The following is an 18,170-nucleotide window of genomic DNA, read 5'->3' on the forward strand; positions in this document are numbered from 1 at the left end:
GGGTTGATGGATGGCAGTGGAAGGGCAACGAGATGCCAAGAATGCTGCTCTGATACCAAGTGTTAGAACCCTTGCAGATTCTAAACTTGGGGTTGATCTCTTTAGGGGATCGGCCTCCTTGGAACTCTATAGGGGTTCCTCCCTCCAAGTTGCTGCTCAAAGGCTGTAGAAAAGATTCATCTATTGCTTTCAAAAGAGGAGGAATACATGACTATTTATAGGGCTTCTAAACCCTAACTCCTAATAGGACTCCTACTTAAAACTCTCACTTCTAACCAACTCCTAATAGGACTCCTACTGAAGACTCCTATTCCCTTACAACTCCTAATTCTTCTCTAAGAAAAAACCTCTTACATGAATGTCCCTCTCAATTAGAACTCTCCTAGCTAGAGTCCTAACAGAATGTCCTTCTCAATTAGGACTCTCCTAGCTAGAGTCCTAACAGAATATCCCTCTCAATTAGGACTCTCCTAGCTAGAGTCCTAACAGAATGTCCCTCTCAATTAGGACTCTCCTAGCTAGAGTCCTAACAGGCTCCCACCTTCCACTAGCAAATCTCTTGAAATGGAAGGGCAAATACCCCTCTTACAACCTTTTACAAGCAGTTCAACCTCTTACAAATTTTCAGCAAGAAAGAAGGAGGAGAACTCTCTAGCAAAATGAAAACAAGACTTGCTAAGACTTTCTAAGACTTTTCTCTCAATCAACTGCTTTTCAAAAGTTGTATTCTCAGCTGAGACCTGAGGGGTATTTATAGGCCTCAAGAGGATTCAAATTTGGGCTTCAAAAAATTTGAATTCTCTTATGTTCCCGATGCTGGTGGTGCCACCGCCCAGCCAAGCGGTGCCACCGCCCAACGCTCGGGTGCCGGACGATGCAACCGCCCAGCCCAGGAGGTGTCACCGCCCAGCTCTCGGGTGCTAGGCAGTGCCACCGCCCAGCCCAGGCGGAGCCACCGTCCAGCTCTCGGGTGCTGGGCGGTGCTACCGCCCAGCCAGGCGGTGCCACCGCCTAGCTCTCTGATTCACTGGTTTGGCTTAATTTTAGCCCAAACCAAATCTGACTTTGGGCCCAATTGGCCCCTAACTAGGATATAGGATTATCCCTTAATCCTAATCCTAATTACAAGTGAACTACATAACAAAAAAAACATCCTAAGCAAGTTTTCAACCGTGAACGTCGAGTCTTGTTCCGGCGAGCTTTCCGACGAACTTCTTCCGACGGACTCCTTGCAAGCTCCCGATCTTGTGATGACTTTAACGAGTAGCCGAGCCTTCTCGGTGATCTCCGTGAACCTCTGACGATCTCTTCGGTAAACTTCCGAAAATTCCAATAGGTTCCCGATTTCTTCTCGGTTGGTTCCGGCAGCATCTCCGACGATTCTTCGGACTCTTAAACGTCCATCGAACTTGACTCCGGTATACTTGCTTTATGTTTTCTGGTTATCGTAGTTAATCCTGCACACTTAGCTCAATAATATGGATTAGATCAATTAACCCATCAATTGATTTTATCATCAAAATCCAAGATTCAACACAGACAAATCCCTAGCTAGGATCAATCAAATTCAGAGAGAAAGAGTTATTCGGGAGAATCCGATTAGAGCGAGACTGGAGCAAAAATCATATGGGTCTAACAATACCATGCCTAGTATACGATCTTTATGATATTAGATGGATGAGGGACTATAGGTATATGGTAATCGAGGATAGATAGGTCCAATGGATTGGATTCCCCTGTATCATCTAGGGACTGCGGCATAGTGGCTTAGTATATTCGTGGTCGATGAGTCGAATGAATTATTATGGGGATAATAATTTGTTAAATCTCAGATTTTGATGATGAAACCAATTGATAATGTTTATTTGATCTGTGTTTTGAGTGATACGGGAAGCTTTGATCATGGAGAGGCAATTATGGCAGGAAGAATCATGTTGGGCCGGAATGGAACATGTCAAAAGATTGGACGTCGAGCAGGAGGATCGGTCGACGTATTGGCAAAAGGCTTCGGGCCATGAATTCGGGCATCGAGCCAAGAAGAGCGAAAATTGTACGAAGGAAATCAGAGTTACAGAGGTCAATTGGCCGATTAGGTAATAGGTCATAAGAGAGGATGCACCGAAGAATCGAACGAAGTGTCGATAAACCAATGACATACCTGACAACATGATTCAAGCTTTATAATAATTGTCTAAATCAAAGTAGGTTTTATTTGTGTAGGATTAACTACGATAATGATCAAGGCATAAAGCAAAATGAAGTCTCGATGTCAAGAATGAGACTTCTTTGGGAGTTCGAGAGTTCGTCGAAAGTCCGGACGTTCGTCGGAAGTTCTACCAGAATTGACCAAGAAGTCCAGAAGCTTGCCAAATAAGCTCATTAGAACTCACTAAGAAGATTATCATGAAGTCTAGGAGCTTGCTGGGAGTCTACTGGAACATTGCCGAGAGATTGTCGGAAGATCCTCGGAAGCTCACCGAAAAAAACCTAGACTTACCAGACTTATTTAGCTTTGTGTATATGCCTTAAATTTTATAGTTAGTACATAATTGAGATTGGAATTAGGCCAACCCAATTAGGAGCCAGTTGGGTCCATGTATGGACTATGTTGGACCAAATGAAAGGCTCAAACAGTGAGCCAACAGGTGACCTTGTCACTGGCATAATCTTTGAGACTATATCAGGCGGTGGTACCACTAGACTGGGCAGTGGTACCGCCTAGTGTAAGTGTCAGGTGGTGGGACCGCCCAGACATAGTCTTCCAAGTGGTGGTACCACCTAGTGTCAGAAAGCCCTAGCGGTGGTACCGCTAGCACCTCGAAAATCGGGGTTGAGATATTTTTAGGCTCAAAATTTGAATCCACTTAAGGCCTATAAATACCCCTCTCATCCCTGGATAAAAAATATAAGAATTGAATGAAAAAAAGTAGAAAAACTCTATTATAATCTTGTGAGAACTCCTCTAAAAGCTTTAAGTGTTAGTATAGTTTTAGAGATGAGTGAAGGGGGTGTAAAGGTTAGTTTGCATGCCGGTGGCCTCGACGGAAGGGGAATCAGTGGAGTGGTTGTAGGTCATGACAACCGAAACATTATAAATTATTTTGCATCTTTGTTCTACTTTTATTTCTTATATTGTAAACTGATTTACTTAGTTTATTTGCTTATGACATTCTTGCAAACGTTTTAAAGTTAAGCATCTTTCCGAGATCGATTTTAATCGTATGAAGGCTTCCAAAATCGATAATTTTATCACTGTACTAATTCACCCCTCTTAGTGCCGACTCGTTCATAACATAATTCACTGAACTAGAAGGAGTTCTGATAGGTATGACTCATGGTCAGCTCGATATTGGGCTCAAGGGGTCACACACATGTGGTAGGCGTTGCGATGAGTAGAGGTACGGATATGAGATATCTATCGGAGCCCCTCTCTTATTGGATATCCAATAAGCCCCTAAATTATTGGATCCTATGGATGGATGAGATCCAATACGAGCCAATGAGAGATTATTGGATAGAGATCCACTAATCTAAAAGGCTTGGGTAGTTGGAAGGAGATCCAATACCCAATAGGTTAGGATCCATTAGGTTTAGTTGACATGGGACCTCTATAAATAGGAGGGAACTAATGGTTCATAGGCTAGAGCCTCTTTGGGTTGTCATCTCCTATTCTCCTCCCCTTCTCCTCCTTAGATAGCAGGCCTGGAGATTAGAGGAGTATCATCGTAACATGTTGTGTGGATCACCACTAGAGAGGAGAATGCTTGACCTCCTTCACCCTCTCCTAGAGATTTGTAGGGATTTAGGAATATACGATCTCCCTAGGTAACACAATATTTAATATATGTGTGATTTTTAAGTTTCGTGATTTTTATGCACCAATCTTCGCACGACAATAAACACATCGATAGAAAATTTGGGGATTTTGTTTTTATGTTCTTCCGTTGCGTATATAATGTTGCCCCCCAGATTTCCCAACACATATTAGGCCACACATCGTAGTCTCTAGACAACACAAGGGAATCCAATCCTTTAGACCTATATGTCCTCAGTTACTATATACCTATAGTCCCTCATCCATATACTAGGCATGGTGTGTTAGGCCTTTACGATTTCTCCTCGAGTCTCGCTCTAATCGAATTCTCTTGAAGAACTCTTTCTCTCTGAATCTAAATGACCTTGGCCAAGGATCTGTTTGAGCAATAACACACAAGATATTCCTCTCATGATACCGAGAGCGGATGATCCTCTATCGACATTTAATAACCCTTGTAAGGTTGGTTGTCACTCCCAATAACCGATTGTATTAGATTTGGAACTTCCAAACCTATAAGTCCAGTATCAAAAAGTGTAGTACTCATACAGGACATCCCTGGTATCTCAAGTCTAAGGACCAAATATACTAATAGGACTATGGAATCGTTGTCTGATAATAAGACATCAGCAACCATCCAGTATTCCATGAGCAGATCAATCAGTGAACTCATTCTCTAATGAGCATTTACATTGTTTCCTTAGTATCCCCACATGAGTAGCTATGAGACCAATTGCCTCCATTATATAGATGGGTATACAACACATCAGTTTGTTTGGTTATCTCGATGTCTCTCTCGAGTAACCTATGACTAGGATTATTTAGGGTTTGTGTTTAAAGGTTAATCAGTCTCATTATCATGATCTCATCACGATTTGATTCCCATTGTACAGATCCATGGACATCACAATATATGTATAATAGGCAATATAAAGTGATAAAATGTCAAAAAATAAAAAGCAAAAAGAATGTGTATCATATTACACGTGTCATCACTTATATGATTGGTTTGTAGGGCACCTATGACTAGCAAGATCTCCCAAGCAGATGTAAGTGACCTCGCCAATAGCTACTACAATAACTTTTGCTCCATTACCCATCTTGAGGCCCATCTTGCCTCTCACAAATCTCCTAGGTCTTACTAGAACCTACAATGAATTACAAATATGATAAGCACTGTCAATATCCAATACCCATGTGTTATTATAAGAGTTTGACAAATCGAGACTGATCATAAATATACATAAAGCTTCTCCAAGCTTTTGTTTCGCTCTCTCTACAAGGTATGCTTTGTAGTTCCTCTTCTAGTACCCATCTTTGCCACAATGGAAGCACTAGCCTTTATCCTTTTCCAGGTCTTTCTTAGCAACCTTTATTTTACCCGATCTACCCTTGCCCTTGCCCTTCTTAAGTAAATAAAATATACATAATATTTATTTCTATTGCATCTTTATTTTCAGAATTATGTTGTATACTTGATGAGTCTGATTCGATAATATGCCCTCGAGTGACTCGATCAAGCATACTATGTCACTGGTGACATCTCTATGTCATAGGCAAGATAGTAAATCGTAATATAGGTGAGCCTCGAGTGACTCAACCAACTCAATCTACATCGGAAATTGATCCCTACCTACAACGATAGAAGGTCACATGGGTCATATCTAATTGTTTCATGTTTACCGACTTAATATTATCAAGAAAGGATATTTTAATTTGGTCTCCTAATACGATGCGTCACACATACATATTTAATATATATCTACATCGCATGCAAATATATATACATATCTAGTAGGTGTACAAGCTGTTGAATCTCGGATTTTGATGATAACAATCAATTGATGGGTTAATTGATCTAATCCATATTATTGAGTCAAGTGTGCAGGATTAACTACGATAACCAAAAAATATAAAGCAAGAATACCGAAGTCAAGTTCGATGGACGTTTAAGAGTCCAAAGAATCGTCGGAGATGCTACCGGAACCAACCGAGAAGAAATCGGGAACCTGTCAGAATTTTCGGAAGTTCGCCGAAGAGATCGTCAAACGTTCACGGAGATCACCGAGAATGCTCGGCTACTCGTTGAAGCCGTCACAAGATCGGGAGCTTGCTGGGAGTCCGTCGGAAGAAATCCGAGGGGATATAGGAAGTCCGCCAGAAGTTCGTCGGAAAGCTCGCCGGAACAAGACTCAACGTTCGTGGTTGAAAACTTGCTTGGGATTTGTTTTTTAGTTACGTTTGCATGTAATTAGGATTAGGATTAAGAGATAATCCTATATCCTGGTTAGGGGCCAACTGGGCCCAAAATTAGGCTTGGTTTGGGCTGAATTTAAAGTCCAACCATTGAATAGAAGGGTCTGACGGTGGCACTGCCCAGCACCTGAGAGCCAGGCGGTGGCACCGCCCAGCACCCAAGACCAGGCAGTGGCACAGCCACCGATAGGCGGTGGCACCGCTTGTACTCTGTTAGTGTCAGACACTAACAGGCGGTGGCACCGCCAGTCTCAGAAACCCAAAAGGAATTCAAATTTGGAGCCCAAATTTTGAATCCTCTTGGGGCCTATAAATACCCCTCAATTCTCAGCTGAGAATATACCTTTTGAAAAGCAATAGTTTGAGTTAAGAGCCTTAGAATAGTCTTAGCAAGTCTTATTTTTCATATTGCTTAAGTGTTCACCTTCTCCCATCTTGTTGAAAAGAATTGTAAGAGTGTGAACCACTTGTAAAGGTTGTAAGAGGGGTATTGGACCTTCCCCTACAAGAGATTTGCTAGTGGAAGTTGGAAGCCTCTTCGAAGAAGGCTTCGCAAGTGGATGTAGGTCATTTTGACCGAACCACTTTAAAAACTACTGCGTTATCTGGTTTGCATCCTACTCTTGCCATTTACATACTATAAACTTCTCTACTTAGTTACTACGCTTCTATACGTTTCTAAGTCATTAAGCTTCTAAAATCGATTTCCATTGATATCGCTTTTCATCGTACGAAAGATTTCTCTAAAACAATTGTTTTAATCTGCTGCACTAATTCACCCCCCCCCTTAGTGCCACTCAGATCCTAACAATTAGTATCAGAGCAAGGCTCACTCTCACATTTGGTTTAATACCCAAGAGAGATGGCTTACTCTGGCATGCATGAGGGACATTCTATCACACGTCCACCTATGTTTAATGGGTCGGATTACACGTATTGGAAGACCCGTATAAGGATCTTCCTCATTTCCATGAATTTTGAGCTTTGGACTATTGTCGAAAACGGATTTCAAAAATCTTCTCTTCCGATGAGCGAATGGAATGAATCGGAGAAGAATGTTTTTGCTTTAAACGCAAATGCTATGAATGCCTTGTTTTATGCACTAGAAAAAAATGAGTTTAATCGTGTTTAAATTTGTGATTCGACTTTTGATATTTGGAGAACTCTTGAGGTCACTCATGAAGGCACTAGTCGAGTGAAAGAGTCCAAAATCAACATCCTTGTGCACTCTTATGAACTTTTCCGAATGAAACCAAGTGAGTCCATCGGGGACATGTACACCTGTTTCACGAATGTCATCAATGGACTCAAAGCTCTTGGTAAAGATTTTTTTAACTTTGAACTAATAAACAAAATCTTAAGATCTCTTCCTAAAAGTTGGGATCCAAAAGTTATGGCCATTAAAGAGGCCAAGGACCTCAAAACATTCCCTCTTGAAGAACTTATTGGGTCTCTAATGACCTACGAAATGACATGTCAAGCTCATGATGAGCTCGAGAACCCCATTCCAAAGAACAGGAAGGATATGACACTTACATCACAAGAAGATCACTTGAAAGGAACATCAAGTGATGAGGACAGTGACAATGACATTGCACTTTTGACTCAAAAATTTAAAAAATATTTAAGAAATAACAAATTTAAAAATAATACAAAAAATAAAGTTGAACAAAAGAAGGACTAAGTGATTTGCTATGAGTGTAAAAAACCGGGACACTACAAGAACGATTGTCCTCAAGCCAAAAAGAGAACATCAAAGAAGAAGACACTCAAGGCAACGTGGGATGATTCAAGCGCGTCCGAAGAAGAGGAGTCCAACACCGAGCAAGTTGCTCATTACGCGCTAATGGCTTTAGGAGAATAGGTATGTGATTTATTTAATGAAGATTTATCTTTTGAAGAACTCTCTATCGCTTTTCATAAATTATTTGATGAATGTAGAACTATTAGCAAGAAGTTAAGTATCTTAAAGAAAGAGCATGCTTTGCTACAAAATAAGTTTGATAGTCTTCAAACTCCTCCATGCTCTAAGTGTAAGCATTTAGAAGCAATAAAAAATAAAAATTTGCTTCGTAAAGAAACCTTAAACAAATTTAAGGTTGGTAGCAAATGATTAGATATAATCCTTGCATACAAGGGTCACATCGCAAATAGAAAGGGAATTGGATTTGTAAAAGAATTACATCAAAATCCTACCACTTTCATAAAAGGACCTACATTACATGTTTCCTCTTATATGAAATGCAACTTCTGTTGCAAATCCGGACATATTGCCTACAAATGTCCATTTAGGAAAATTAGTTCACAAAAATTAATATGAGTTCCTAAAGGAACTATAAAGGATTCAATAATGAATAACAAAGTTAGTGGATCAATTTTTGAGGCACCCAAAATCAAATGGGTACCTAAAAATCATCCTCTTTTGTAGACGAACTCACAAGCTAGGAGCAAGAGATGGTATCTCGATAGTGGATGCTCAATACATATGACTAGAGATCCATCTCATTTCTCTATGCTCACTAGCAAAGAAGAAGGGTACGTCACCTTCGGAGACAACAACAAAGGCAAAATCATTGGCATGGGAACTATTGGTAACAAATTTAGTTTTTCCATTGATGATGTTTTACTAGTTGATGGATTGAAACATAATCTCTTGAGTATTAGTCAACTATACGATAAAGGTTATATCGTTAGATTCGAATCAAATGTGTGTATTATCGAAAAACCAAACAATAACATGACTATGATTGCATTAAAACAAAATAATGTCTACACCATCAACCTTGATGAACTAAGTAATGAAGTGTGCTTCTCCGCTCTAAATGATGATGCTTGGCTTTGGCATAGGAGATTAGGCCATGCAAGCATGAAACTAATATCTAAGATCTCATCTAGAGAATTAGTACGAGGGATTCCAAATATGAAGTTTACTAAGGACAAAGTATGCGATACATATCAACTAGGTAAACAAATAAAAACTAGTTTCAAACCAAAAAATCAAATTAGCACCACTAGACTACTACAATTGATCCATTTGGACTTATTTGGACCAATTGACACAACAAGTCTAGGAGGAAGCAAATATGCGTTTGTAATTGTGGATGACTATACTAGGTACACTTAGACCTATTTCTTAGTCCACAAAAGTGATTGTTTCAAGTGCTTCTTAAAATTTTGTAAACTCACTCAAAACGAAAAGGGCTTCATGATTTCATCAATTCGGAGTGATCATGGTGGCGAATTTCAAAACCGTGATTTTCAAAATCTTTGTGAAGTTAATGGATACAATCACAACTTCTCCACTCCAAGAAATCCTCAACAAAATGGAGTAGTTGAAAGAAAAAATAGAAATCTCCATAAAATGGCAAGAACTATGTTAAATGAACATAGTCTACCTAAGTATTTTTGGGCCGAAGCTGTAAATATGGCTTGCTACATCATGAATAGGGTTCTAATAAGACCGTTTTTATCAAAAACTCCCTATGAATTATGGAATAACAAAAAACCAAATATTTCTTACTTTAAAGTTTTCGGTTGCAAATACTTCATTTTGAATGAAAAGGGTGCCTTAGGAAAATTTGATGCTAAATCCAATAAAGGCATCTTTCTTGGTTACTCTTCCGTTTCTAAGGCTTTTCATGTTTTTAACAAAAGAACCTTAGTTATAGAAGAATCTATTCATGTAGTTTTTAATGAAATTTCTGATTTAAAGAAAAATAATTTTGATGATGATCTTGGTTTTGATAATTTGAATTTAAATGAACCCCCTCCTCAAAATAGCAACTTGAATGCATCTTCGTCTGAAATTTCCTTGCCCAAGGAATGGAAGTATGTGAATGCTCATCCAAATGAGCTAATTATAGAAGATACATCAAAAGGGGTTTAAACTCGCTCTTCTTTCAAAAATTTTTGCGCCAACGCCGCCTTCCTTTCTCAAATCGAACCTAAATGCATTGACGAGGCCTTAAAAGATGATTTTTGGGTTGTTGCAATGCAAGAGGAATTGAATCAATTTGAGAGGAATGAGGTATGGAAGCTTATTCCTAGACCTAGTGACCATTTAGTCATCGGTACTAAATGGGTCTTTAGAAATAAGCAAGACAAATGCTGTATCGTGGTTAGAAATAAGGCTAGATTAGTTGCCAAAGGTTTCAACCAAGAAGATGGTATCAACTACGAAGAAACCTTCTCTCCTGTGGCAAGATTAGAAGCCATTAGGATGCTCCTTGCCTATGCTAGTAGTAATAATTTTAAACTATTTCAAATGGATGTCAAAAGTGCTTTCTTGAATGATTTTATTTCCGAAGAAGTATATGTTGAACAACCTCCCGGATTTGAAAACTCTCTTCTTCCCAATCATGTATTCAAATTGACTAAGGCTCTCAATGGCTTGAAGCAAGCTCCTAGAGCTTGGTATGAAAGACTTAGTTCCTTTCTTATTTTAAATAATTTTACCAAAAGCAAGGTTGATACTACATTGTTTATCAAATACTTTGAAAATAATTTTCTTATTGTACAAATTTATATTGACGATATTATTTTTGGTTCTTCTGATGAATCGCTATGTGAATCATTTGCCAAATGTATGAGTCATGAATTTGAAATGAGTTTAATGGGTGAATTAACCTTCTTTTTAGGATTACAAATCAAACAACTTAGTGATGGTATATTTCTTAACCAATCTAAATATACATTAGAATTATTAAAACGATTTAACATGGATCATTCAAAAGCAATAAACACCCCTATGAGTACCTCAACTAAGTTAGATATGGATGAAAATAGTGAAAATTTCGATCAAAAAACATATAGGGGAATGATAGGTAGTCTACTCTACCTTACCGCGACTAGACCGGACATCATGTTTAGTGTAGGACTTTATACTAGATTTTAATCTAATCATAAATTATCTCATCTTAAGAGTGTTAAAAGAATATTTAGGTATCTTAAAGGAACTCTAAATTTAGGATTGTGGTATCCAAAATCTGAAAAATTCGATTTAATAGCTTATGCAGATGCCGATTTTGGCAAATGCAGGATAGATAGAAAAAGTACATCTAGTACATGCCAATTTTTAGGACATGCACTTGTTTTTTGGACTTCCAAGAAATAAAATTCAGTTGCACTATCTATGGCGGAAGCCGAATACATTGCTGCAAGTGCATGCTGTGCACAAGTTGTTTAGATGAAAAATACATTAGAAGACTATGGAATTCACTTCAAAAACGTTCTCATAAAATATGATAATACTAGTGCTATATGTCTTACTAAAAATCCAATTCAGCACTCTAGAACTAAGCACATCGATGTTAGGCATCATTTTATACGCGATCATGTCCTTAACAATAATGTTGTTCTAGAATTCATTGACACAAAGCATCAATTAGCAGATATATTTACAAAAGCTTTGAATGAAGACCAATTTGAATTCATTAGAAGGGAATTCTGTATGTTAAATTGTCCCTAAGAATAAGCTTGTTTGAATATATTTTTCAAAAAAAAATATATATGTCTCATCCTTTTCTGATCTTCTATGGATTTGACTTCATCATTCTCCTTCGATTCAAAATGACATATTGAAGTACAACTCATTATCTTAACCTATCTTGAGTCAAACATCTATGAAAAACAAAAGGGGGAAGAAAAGTTTTTTTTTCTTTCTTCCGCAGCACACTAGCGGTGGCACCGCTAGAACCGACCGTAGCACCGCCTGAGCGCTCGGGCGCCAAGCAATGGCACCACTCGGTTTGGCGGTGGCACCGCCCAAGACACCCTTTAAATACCTAAGGGTTAGTGTCGACGGTGACACCGCCCCAAACCCGTGAAGGCCTCCCTCAAACTCTCCCAAAACCCTTCCTAACTCTCATTCTAACCTCTAGAAGTCTTGGAGAGGGATTCTTATTGGTCCAAGCTCTCCATCCTCCAAGAAACACTCCATAAGGTAAAATCTTTCCTTCCTCTTCTTGTTTTACCTACTCATTACAATTTTAAATTTTTTTTCTATCATCTTGTCTAGATAATTGCTCCTAAGAGATCAAAAGGGAAAAGGATTGAAGGAGATTCATAAGACCACGATCTTTTTAGATCCAAAGAAGAGGCCCTTAGGTTTCCAAAATTCGAAACAAGAGGTATCCATAAGGGTAAACACGTTGATCTCGATGAACTAGGAAACTTAGAACCTATTAGGTGGTTCCTTAACTAGAGGCCCTACCTCTCTTACAAATAAATGAACTAATTTATCCTAGGTTAGTTAGGCTCTTTTATGCAAACTTGTGGGTAGATAACGATAGCCTATGTACTTACTTTTTAGGAACACAAATTAGGATTTTTGATAGTACTATCTGTGAACTTATTGGAATCACTGAAAAAGATAGGGGCTGCTATTTGTGAGGTAAATGGGATGTTAATATAATAGGAGCAACTTACACCGAAGCTGTCGAAACTATTTTTGCAAACTCGGACCTCGGAATAATACCCAAGAGTTGCGAACACTTACTACCTTTTAACTCTAAAATTCTTTATCATATCATAATAAACATACTATTCCCTAAGCAATTTCATCTTGATGAAATGAGTCAAATAGAGATAAGCACCATGTATTGGATTATGACCGGTCAACATAACTATTTTGGATACTCAATCCGGCAACACATGCAGGATATTATAGCTAAAGATACTATGTTGCCTTATGGGGGGTTAATCACTAGATTTCTTCTTGCCCATGATATTTGTATCCCACCCGATGAAGAAACAATTCAAAGTGATAGATATAACATCATCAATAAAAATCTACTGAAAAGACTTAGGTGCACATTTAGCAATGGAATATGGGTAAGGCAACCTAGAAGGACCGATCCTATTCCTCCACCAGTAGAACACCTAGAAACACCAATTCTTATGGGAAATGAATCTCCTCCTCCTAGTCCCTTTGGCGCAGCACCTTCAGCTCCTATTTCATCCTCTGAAGGACTCATTATGGCAGAACTGTCTCAGATCAAATTCCAACAAGACCAACTCAAATCACAGTAAGAACAAATTCAACTCCAGCAAATTGAAATTTTGAAGGAACTACGACATATGAATCAAAAAATAGATGTTATGTATCAGTACTATGGATTACCTCCTAAGGATTAATTGATGTATCTTTTTATTCTGTTCTGTTTACTCTTAATAACAAGTTCGAAGCTTGTCATCTTTTGAACAAAAACTGAACCTTCCTTTTAGATGTATGAATGCTAATTTTTTTAAATGAATTCTGGATAATTATTTTTGGCATATTTGAATGATTAATCTTAATGCTGAATTCTTTCTCTAATGATTTTATGATCACAAATTATGTCCTTCGAAGTCTCATCTCCTTTTTGTTGATGACAACATGGGAGAAGTGATGACTAAGTAATGACTTGTACCATTTCGATAGCATGACTTAGTGAAAATATCTTATGCGCATCGATAACATGACTTATATAAATTACAAGAGCTTGTGTAATACAAAGGTCTTATATGCCTTGCAAAATCTTTGAGAATATCACAAGATTGATTGATCATATTGAAAGCATGCCTTACATTTATATCATGAAATTCATGTTGAAAATCTTTATCTCTTGTCGTAGTAAAAATTGTCTCTTATCATTCAACTTGAAAATGATATTCAAGTTTCATATTTATCTATGCTTGAATTCATTGGGATAGAATTCAAGTATTTTATCTTCTCATAATATGGCATAGAGATAGGGGGAGTTATGTTTAACTCCATCAACAATTAATTGTCATCATCAAAAAGGGGGAGATTATTGAATCTCAGATTTTGATGATAACAATCAATTGATGGATTAATTGATCTAATCCATATTATTGAGTTAAGTGTGTAGGATTAACTATGATAACCAGAAAACATAAAGCAAGAATACCGGAGTCAAGTTTGATGGACGTTTAAGAGTCCGAAGAATCGTTGGAGATGCTGCCGGAACCAACCGAGAAGAAATCGGGAACCTGTCAGAATTTTCGGAAGTTCGCCGAAGAAATCGTCGGAGGTTCACGGAGATCACCGAGAAGGCTCGGCTACTCGTTGAAGTCATCACAAGATCGGGAGCTTGCTGGGAGTCCGTCGGAAGAAATCCGAGGGCATATCGGAAGTCCGTCAAAAGTTCGTCGGAAGTTCGTCGGAAAGCTCACCGGAACAAGACTCGACGTTCATGGTTGAAAACTTACTTGGGATTTGTTTTTTAGTTATGTAGTTCACATGTAATTAAGATTAGGATTAAGAGATAATCCTATATCCTGGTTAGGGGCCAACTGGGCCCAAAATTAGGCTTGGTTTGGGCTGAACTTATAGTCCAACCAGTGAATAGAAGGGTCTGGCGGTGGCACCGCTTGGCTGGGCGGTGGCACCGCCCAGCACCCGAGACCAGGTGGTGGCACAGCCACCGACAGGCGATGGCACCGCCTGTACTCTATCAGTGTTAGACATTGACAGGCAGTGGCACCGCCACTACCCGTCAATTCTCAACTGAGAATACACCTTTTGAAAAGCAATAGTTTAAGTTAAGAGCCTTAGAATAGTCTTAGTATGTCTTGTTTTTCATATTGCTTAAGTGTTCACCTTCTCCCATCTTATTGAAAAGAATTGTAAGAGTGTGAACCACTTGTAAAGGTTGTAAGAGGGGTATTGGTCCTTCCCCTATAAGAGATTTGCTAGTGGAAGTTGGAAGCCTCTTCGAAGAAGGCTTCGCAAGTGGATGTAGGTCATTTTGACCGAACCACTTTAAAAACTAATGCATTATCTGGTTTGCATCCTACTCTTGCCATTTACATACTGCAAACTTCTCTACTTAGTTACTACGCTTCCATACGTTTCTAAGTCATTAAGCTTCTAAAATCGGTTTCCATTGATATCGCTATTCATCGTACGAAAGATTTCTCTAAAACAATTGTTTTAATCCGCTGCACTAATTCACCCCCCCTCTTAGTGCTGCTCAGATCGTAACACAAGCAATCACACATCACATGAGCAATTACACCAGATGATCATGGACAACAGCCTAATGTGATCAGGCTCGAGATAATGAATCACTCACATCAAGATTTATGTGTGCAACGATGCATCTTTATACCCAATGATCGTCCATCTCATCCTCGTCGGTTCTGTCAATATCTCGATGCATATATCATGTGTTAGGATCAAGAGCACTAATAGGGGGGGGGGGGTGAATTAGTGCAGCGGAAAACCTTCTACGATTAAAAAACCTGCGTTCGTTCGATAAAAGTGATTTTAGTAAGAAAGTCGATTCGTAAATCACATTAACTTTTGATTAAGCGAGATGCAGCAAAGATATGAATATAGTTTGCAGTTATGGTTCAAATCAGATAGTAGGCGCAAACTGAAATATGATATTCATACAAAAAAACTGATTTACGTCTAAATGCTGATTCGTAAATCACTTGATTAAGCGAGATGGAGTTAAAGCAAGGATATAAAGGCAGTTTGCAGTTATGATAGAAATCAAAACGTAACCGCAAACTAAAATATGATGATCGTACGATAAAACTTATTTACGTCTAAACGCCGATTCAGAAAGTGCAAAGCTTGAAACCCAATCGTATATGCATAGAAAGCAGTAAGCTTTTGAGGAGGTTTGCAGTAAAGATAATATGCTCAAAGTAAATGCAAACCGAGATTTAGAGTGGTTCGGTCAATCTTGACCTACATCCACTTTTGGCTTCCTCCACCGACGAGGTCATCGACGTCCACTAGAGGCCTTCCTTCAATAGGCGAAGGCCAACCACCCTTTTACAGTTTCACTCATTTTGACGGGCTTAGGAGACTGTTAGGATCGAAGCGGCACTAAGAGGGGGGGGGGGGTGAATTAGTGCAGCGGCTTAAAATGTTGGTTTCGACAAATCTTTCGTACGATAAAAATCGGAATCGGAAGTGTTTAACTTGAAAGCATATTCGCAAAGTTGTGCAGTAAATGTAATGAGGAAATAAAGCAAATAAGAGGGTTTGCAGTAATATAAATAGCAGTAATGAAATGCAAACCAGAGATTACGCCGTTTTTAAAGTGGTTCGTTCAAGTGACCTACATCCACTTGCGAGGCCCCTCTTCGATGAGGCTCCCACCTTCCACTAGCAAATCTCTTGAAAGGGAAGGGTAAATACCCCTCTTACAACTCTTTACAAGCGGTTCACTCTCTTACAAATTTTCAGCAAGAAAGAAGGAGGTGAACACTAGCAAAATGAAAACAAGATTAGCTAGGACTTTTCTAAGACCTTTCTCTCAAACACTTGCTGCTCAAAAAGTTGTTCTCTCAGCTGAGATTTGAGGGGTATTTATAGGCCTCAAGAGGATTCAAATTTTGGGCTCCAAAATTTGAATTCTCTTTGGGTTCCCGAATGCTGGAGGTGCCACCGCCCAGCCAAGCGGTGCCACCGCCCAGCGCTCGGGTGCTGGACGGTGCAACCGCCCAGCCAAGGAGGTGTCACCGCCCAGCTCTCGGGTGCTGGGCGGTGCCACCACCTAGCCTAGGCGGTGCCACCGCCTAGGCGAAATCAGCTCACGATTGGGCTCCAAACTTGGCCCAAACCAGTCCGAACTCAGGCTCAATTGGCCCCTACTTGGGTTATAGGATTAACACCTAATTCTAACCCTAATTAATGTGCTAACTATGAATTTAAAGACATTTTCTATGCTATTACAAAGTTTGTAAGTCAAGACTTCTTCCGGCGAGCTTCCGACGAACTTTCGGCGGTCTTCCGATAAACTCTCGGAAACCATTCTACGGACTCCCGGCAAGCTCCTAGACTTCACGATTTGATCTTGGCGAGTTCTGATGAGCTTCTTCGGCAAGCTCCAATCTTTCTCGGCGAGCTCCGCGAACTTCCAACGAACCTTCCGGCGAGCTTCCGAAAAACCCTTCGGCAAGCTCCCTACTCATTCTCGGCTAGTTCCGGCAGCATTCCCGATGAACCTTCGGACTTCCGTCGAACTCTCGAACTCCCAACGAATCCTTCGCGCTTGACTCCAGCACTTTGTTTCGCTTTATGTCTTCATCGTTATCGTAGTTAATCCTGCACACACAAACCAAAACTCTACTCCGATCTAGACAATTATTATAAAGCGAATTGACATTCTGTTGCTCAGCACGTCATTGGTTGGCGCTTCGTCCGATTCTTCGGCGCATCGTCCTCTCTTGCGGCTTGTTGCCCAATCGGCGGTTAACCTCCACAACGCCGATATCCTTGGCGCAATTCTGCTCTTGGCCCGATGCCCAACGTCCGAAGCCTTCTGCCATCCAATATCCTAACGTGATCTCCTCCGGCGCAACGTCAATTCCTCCTGCCTTAATTGTCTAATACTGATCGAGTAGACCTGCATCACTCAAAATACAGTTAAACATAAACATAATTATCAATTGGTTTCCTCATCAAAATACGAGATTCAACAATCTCCCCCTTTTTTATAATGACAACCAATTGATGACGGAGTTAAACTTGACTCCCGGAGTTTAAACAAACTCCCCCTATCAATATGCCATATTGATAGAACCTTGAATTCAAACTGAAATCAAGTCATTGCAATATTCATCATGAATACTTGCAACACATCATCATGAACATATGCATAAAACTTATGCATCACATATCATGTCATCAATATACTTCTCCCCCTTTGTCATCAACAAAAAGGAGAAGTACCACAATCAAATGTTCGTTATATGGGTTCAACTTATTGCATGAAAAACATAATATCAAGTTTTATCATCATGCAATCTAACGATTAAAGATGTGTAAGTTTAGCATGTTTGGTCTTCTTGAGATAGTTATTGATTGATTCTCTTTCGACTATAAGCTAGCAATTTTTATGATATGCAAGTTTTACTACATACAAGCTAGCAAAAAAATTACAAAAGCAAATACAAGATAGCTTTCTTGTGTAAGTTCATGATTCTTACTTCCTATTGCAATGTGCAAGTTGCAAGTTTTGCTTCTTTTGCAATGTGCAAGTTTTCAAATTTTGCATCTTGAGCGAGCAATATTTCTCCCCCTTTGTCATTGTCAAAAAGAAAAAAAGAATATAGTTTTGTAGTTCTTTTTCCTTTT

Source organism: Musa acuminata, chromosome BXJ1-1, assembly GCF_036884655.1.
Source record: "Musa acuminata AAA Group cultivar baxijiao chromosome BXJ1-1, Cavendish_Baxijiao_AAA, whole genome shotgun sequence".
Lineage (NCBI taxonomy): Eukaryota > Viridiplantae > Streptophyta > Magnoliopsida > Zingiberales > Musaceae > Musa > Musa acuminata.